Here is a 5,995-nt window from a genome sequence, read left to right as displayed (position 1 = left end):
AAATCAAGGATTGTTTTCACGCTCTCTAGGAAAGCAAGAGAAGGACATTTTTTTTCTGTACTTGCACAAAGGTGCTGTATTTTCTCTGCTGTAAAGCAGTGAATCCAGGCTTTGGGGTGAGATTTGAGAGAAGCGTTTTGTCTGGTTTCTGTTTTAGCTCTGAAACATGACACAAATATAATGGAAGAGGAACATTTACTCGGGTCTGTAGTTCCTGTGTTGTTTCCTGTTTAGCATTAAAATGGATTTAGGCTTGTGCTGTTTTAAGAGTTTAAACGTTTCACAAGCAAAACACAGAATTATGTGGAAGGATGAATCGTTAAACCTGTCAAAACATTCCAGATTATATTAAACCCTACAATCAACTAAAATAAATTATATTTTTCCTTAAGAATTAATCCTGTTTTGGACCTTGGATCTTTATTTGATAGTACTTTTTGACAATTATGCACATTTTCTCTGCCTATTTTCATCACTGTAATGTAAAATAATCTTTTATTTCTCATTTATGTAACACTATATATAACCCTGAATTTATTTGATCCAAAGTACAGCAGAAATAGTAACATTTTAAAATATTTTTACTATTTAAAATAACTGTTTTCTATTTTAATATATTTTAACATGTAATTTATTCCTGTGATTTCAAAGCTGAATTTTAGCATCATTACTCCAGTCACATGATCCTTCAGAAATCATTCTAATATTCTGATTTGCTGCTCAAAAACATTTATTATTATGTTATGAAAAACAGTTGAGTATAATTTTTCTCAGGTTTTTTTGTTTAGAAAATGTGGAAGAACAGCATTTATCTGAAATAGAAATCTTTGTAACATTATAAATGTCTTTCATCACTTTTAATTAATTTAAAGCATCCTTGCTAAATAAAAGTGTTAATTTCTATAATTTTTTTAATAGAAAAACTATCAAAATAAAATTATATTTAAAACAAAAATGTGTGTGTGCGTGTGTGTGTGTGTGTATATATATATATATATTATATATATATATATATATATATATATATATATATATATATATATATATATATATATATATATAAAAAATATGAAAAATAATATATAAAATATATTTAAATAATTATACTGACTCCAATCTTTTGAATGGTATAGTGTATAATGGTATAATGTTACAGAATTTCAGATAAATGCTGATTTTTGGATCTTTCTATTCATCAAGAATTCTGACAAAATGTACTGAACTGTTTTAAATATTGATATTGATAACAATAATAATAATAAATGTTTCTTGAACAGCAAATCAGCATATTAGAATGATTTCTGAAGACTGGAGTAATGGTGCTAAAAATGTAGCTTTGATCACAGGAATAAATTACATTTTAAAATATATTCAAAGAGAAAGCAGATATTTTAGATAGTAAAAATAGTTAACAATATTACTTTTGCTGTGCTTTGGATCAAATAAATACAGACTTATTTGAAAAACATTGCAAATCTTACTGTTCAAAAACTTTTGACTGGCAGTGCACATATATATAAATAACACCTAGATAAATGATCATAATGATAATTTCCAGGGCAAATGTGCTTAGTTGTTATTAAAAAGTGTTATGATGCACAAAAATATTTTAAATGCACAACATTTTTCAAATTTCAAATATAAATTTCTTTTTGTTCTTTTGAGGTGAAATGTATCTTGTACATCTTTTCGTCTCATAAAGTGATGTCTTCAGTTAAAGAGTTACATACATATCATTTCATAGTGAAAGGTGTTTGTCTGCAGCGTGAAACATTTGACTGTTTATTAACTTCCACCTAGCTCACTGCCTGCTTTGCATATGCTCTTCCCTGTGAGCGACCTCTATGCTGATCGCCTTGTAAGTGTAAAGCAGACAGGGACAAAGACTTCAATCCAGGTTTTTGATGTAGTTTTAGATTTCAGTCTAATCAAGCAGGCAGATGCCGCACAGGTTAGAGAGGGTACTTGTTTGTCCCCGGTTCGGACATGATGCTAATCAGAGCGTCTGAGGCTGCTGACACTCATTTTAAGTGAGTGATTTTGTAATCTTGCGTGTCCTTTTGTTATTAACAATAGAAACTGCTATCAAAAGAACATGCATAAATAATGGTACATTTCATTGTTGGTGCAAGTGATGGTTTCAATCTTATTTTGTAGAACCTCTGTAATTCAGATCATCTGGTTGCTGTGAGGTTGGCTTGACATTGAGATTAGTTACAGCCTAACCTACGTGCCTGACCTGTTAACCAGAGGATCACTAGGGATCTCTTGCCCTCTTAAATTAAAGCCAGGATAAGTACTTTTACCCCTGTTTATGTTCCTGGGTTCATCCACGATCATTGATGGATAGCCTTTTGAATTTTCTGTATAAAAAGGCTGGTTTTCCACAGAGCACCTATAATAAAACGTAGCTTTATACGGAACTTTTCACGTTATATAAAGATTAATATACTGTTTTGTACTCTTCGAGCTGCTAATCGAATGCACTGCTGTTTTATCTGTTTTGAGATTGAATAGATAGATAATGAATTTGTAAAGTCATTAAAGGACACAATTGGTTGCGAATGAAAGGTATGCTCTAAAAGTTAAAAGCCTGTTTCTCCTGGGTGTGTTCAGTATAAATCTGTGTTCAGGAACAGATGTGTCACAGGACATGAAGATGAGGATTTCATCATGCTGTCAAATTCGATTAAAAAGTGGTTATTTAAATGTTATCTGACTGGATTTTGTGACATTTATGTTATTTAAACAAAATAAATACATGTACTTCATCATGTTTAATTTAAAGTGATAGTTCCCACATTTTGTTCCAAACCCGTAAGACCTTCCTTCATCTTCACATCACAAATTAAGATACTTTTGATGAAATCCGAGAGCTTTTTGGCTCTCCATAGACCGCAATGAAACTGACATGTTCGAGGCCCAAAAAGATAGTAAGGACATTGTTAAAATAGACCATGTGACATAAGTGGTTTAACCTTAATTTTATGAAGCTTTACTCAACAATTTCTTCTCTTTTGTGTCAATATTTTCGTAAAAAAATTGTTCTTGTAGTTCCATAAAATTAAGGTTGAACTACTGATGTCACATGGACTATTTTATTCATGTCTAGGCCTTAAACGTAGTAGTACCATTGCTGTCTGGATCAGAAAGCTCTCAGATTTCATCAAAAGTATCTTAATTTGTGTTATGAAGATGAACAAAGGTCTTACAGGTTTGGAAGGACATTAGGGTGACTAATTAATGACAGAATTTTCACTTTTGGGTGAACTATCCCTTTAATTTTGTGCTATTTTGTCAGTAATTTTTTAACTACAATGACAATTAGCATTGTTTGTCACTCACTATCCCATAAAACTACTTGCAATATGTTTGTAACATTTAATCAAAATGAGAGACTCTTAACAACCAACAAAAAGACTAAAAGCAGCAATGTGTGTTCTTAGTCATTGTATTTTTTAATGATTGTCTATAATTTACACTTTTTTGACTCAAAACTCATCTGTTGTTTGTCATAATTTGTATCTGACCAGGTTAATAAATGGGTGAAATGAATCAACCACTTAGACTTATTTTGACCAATGTCCCTAAACAGTTTTAAATTGTATTCCTCTTAAGCTGTAAAAAATTACACCATCATAACAACAGTAGAAGTACAATACTGTACACCTTAGTGTAAAGGAGTGGATGATGTCATACATTATATTCAGTGACAAAGTATATCTTCCTCAATGTCACATTTTACATTTGTTCCAGGCTTTTCAGGCCTCAACTTGATGCATCATGCTGTCACTTTTTACTACATATTTTAATTTGTTTGGCATGCAGAGGAATATTTCTAGAGGCACACGAATTTTATTGCATTTCAACTGCAGCTTCTTTACAAACCTCAACATTAATGCAGTCTCACACAACCACAGGACTTACAGGTTCTGACTGACAGGATGTCACGGCTGACAGCTCACTGACTCACACACACTCTTGCCTCCACCTGCCTGTCTGTCTTCTTTACATGATGCAATCCTCTACCCAGATGTCACACTGTAAGCTTCTTTACATCATAATGTGTACTCTTGACCTCCCTGCACCCTAACAGTCACACATGGACCTTAGGCACTTTAGATGCTAGGTTTTAGCCTGGCTTTTCATTTTCAGCTTGATTTATATTAGATATAAATGTGATGGTATAGATGGTATCAGACTGGATTGAACTCTTCTAATGGGGCCAAATGCTTGATGTTTAGGGCCATGCGCATATGTTTACAATTACATATGCATTCCAGATGTTTTGTCCTGCAGTGTAGTGTTTTCTAGTAACATTTGTGACTTTCTAGTAAATTGCTGTATACTAGAAGTTTAGATTCCGTTGCCCAAAAATGTAAGGCAAACTTAAATTATGTACAGTTTCGGTCAAAGGTTTACATATACCTTGCGGAATGATTTTTATTTAGTACTGACCTAAATAATAGTTAAAGTTAAAAATTACCCTATTCAAAATTTGCATATGCCTGAATGATCCACAGATTTCTTTTTTTTTTTTTAGTGATGTTGTTCATGAGTCCCTTGTTTGTCCTGAATAGTTCAACTGCCTGCTGTTCTTCAGAAAAATCCTTCAGGTCCCACAAATTCTTTGGTTTTTCAGCATTTTTTTTGTATTTGATCACTTTTCAACAATGACTGTATAATTTTGAGAAGCATCTTTTCACACTCGGGATAACTGAGGCACCTTTTACAGAAGGTTCAAATGCTCACTGATGCTCAAGAAGGAAACACAATGCATTAACAGCTGGGGGGGGGGGGGGTGTAAACTTTTTGAATTTGAAGATCAGATCAGGGTAAATTGAACTTATTTTGTCTTCTGGGAAACATTTAAAAATCTTCTGTAGTTTCTGAAGGGCAGTACTAAATGTAAAAATATGATATTTAAGCAAATAATAACCCCTGGCTCTTAATGCATCGTTTGTCCTTTTGGAGCATCAGTAAGCATTCAAACCTTCTGTAAAAGTTGCAAATGAGTCCATCAGGTGTCCTCAGTGTGAAAAAAAAATGGATCTCAAAATCACACAGTCCTTGTTGGAAAGGATTTAAAAATGCTGAAAAATGAAAAGAAAAAAAAAAAAAAAAAAAAAAAGAATCTGTGTGACCTGAAGAAAAAGTATAACAAAAACAAGTATTAAGAATCAAGCGTATGTAAACTTTTGAACAGGGTCATTTTCATAAATTCAGCTACTCTTTTCTCTTGTAGACTATATGTAAAAGTATTTTTTTGTGAATTACCTTATGTCAGTACTAAATAAAAATAACATGCATTTTCTATGATCCCTCTTATTTTGGTAATATAATTAACATTTTTCAGATTCAGAAGGTGTACATAAACCTTTGACTGAAACTGTACATTGTATTGAGTTCAACTCAAGTACACAGGGCTAGCTCATAGAACCAATTCTGACGTATCCAGAAAGTGCCAAATACCGCTTTCCATTGTTGTGGTTATTATTATTTGAAACCTAATCAGTCTGCTTGTGATATTTTACTTAAAATAAATGTTATTTTGTTTGATAATTTTATATTTGACAGTCACATTTGCTCCAAAAACATTTTGGGGCCATTGTATTTTTATGCAATGTGCTTGATGTTTCAGTCTGCTTTGTTTAGTGTCAGGTAGAAAACCAGGTCATTTCAGACTCAGAGAGCACATCTGTGTACTTGGTGTTTTTTGTGATTAAACTCTTCGTCACACTCCCCTTTTAGTTGCGTCAGAACAATAGGCTTTGAAAATGCCACAAGGATTCTGTGATAAATGAGTTCCGTCATCTATGAACGCTTATGTCACATCAAAGAATGATTAACAAAAAGGTTACCTCTGAGAATATACGTGTATATACCTGTATAAAGACCACAAGCCTTGTTTTCATTTGCTCATTTTACGTAAAATTATATAACTTGACTACGGTTTATTGCACAACCGGTTTGGTAAATGCCCTAAACATTAACA

This window comes from Garra rufa, chromosome 9 (genome assembly GCF_049309525.1).
Source record: "Garra rufa chromosome 9, GarRuf1.0, whole genome shotgun sequence".
In the NCBI taxonomy this organism is placed as follows: Eukaryota; Metazoa; Chordata; class Actinopteri; order Cypriniformes; family Cyprinidae; genus Garra; species Garra rufa.
Note: the sequence above shows the minus strand (reverse complement) of the source record.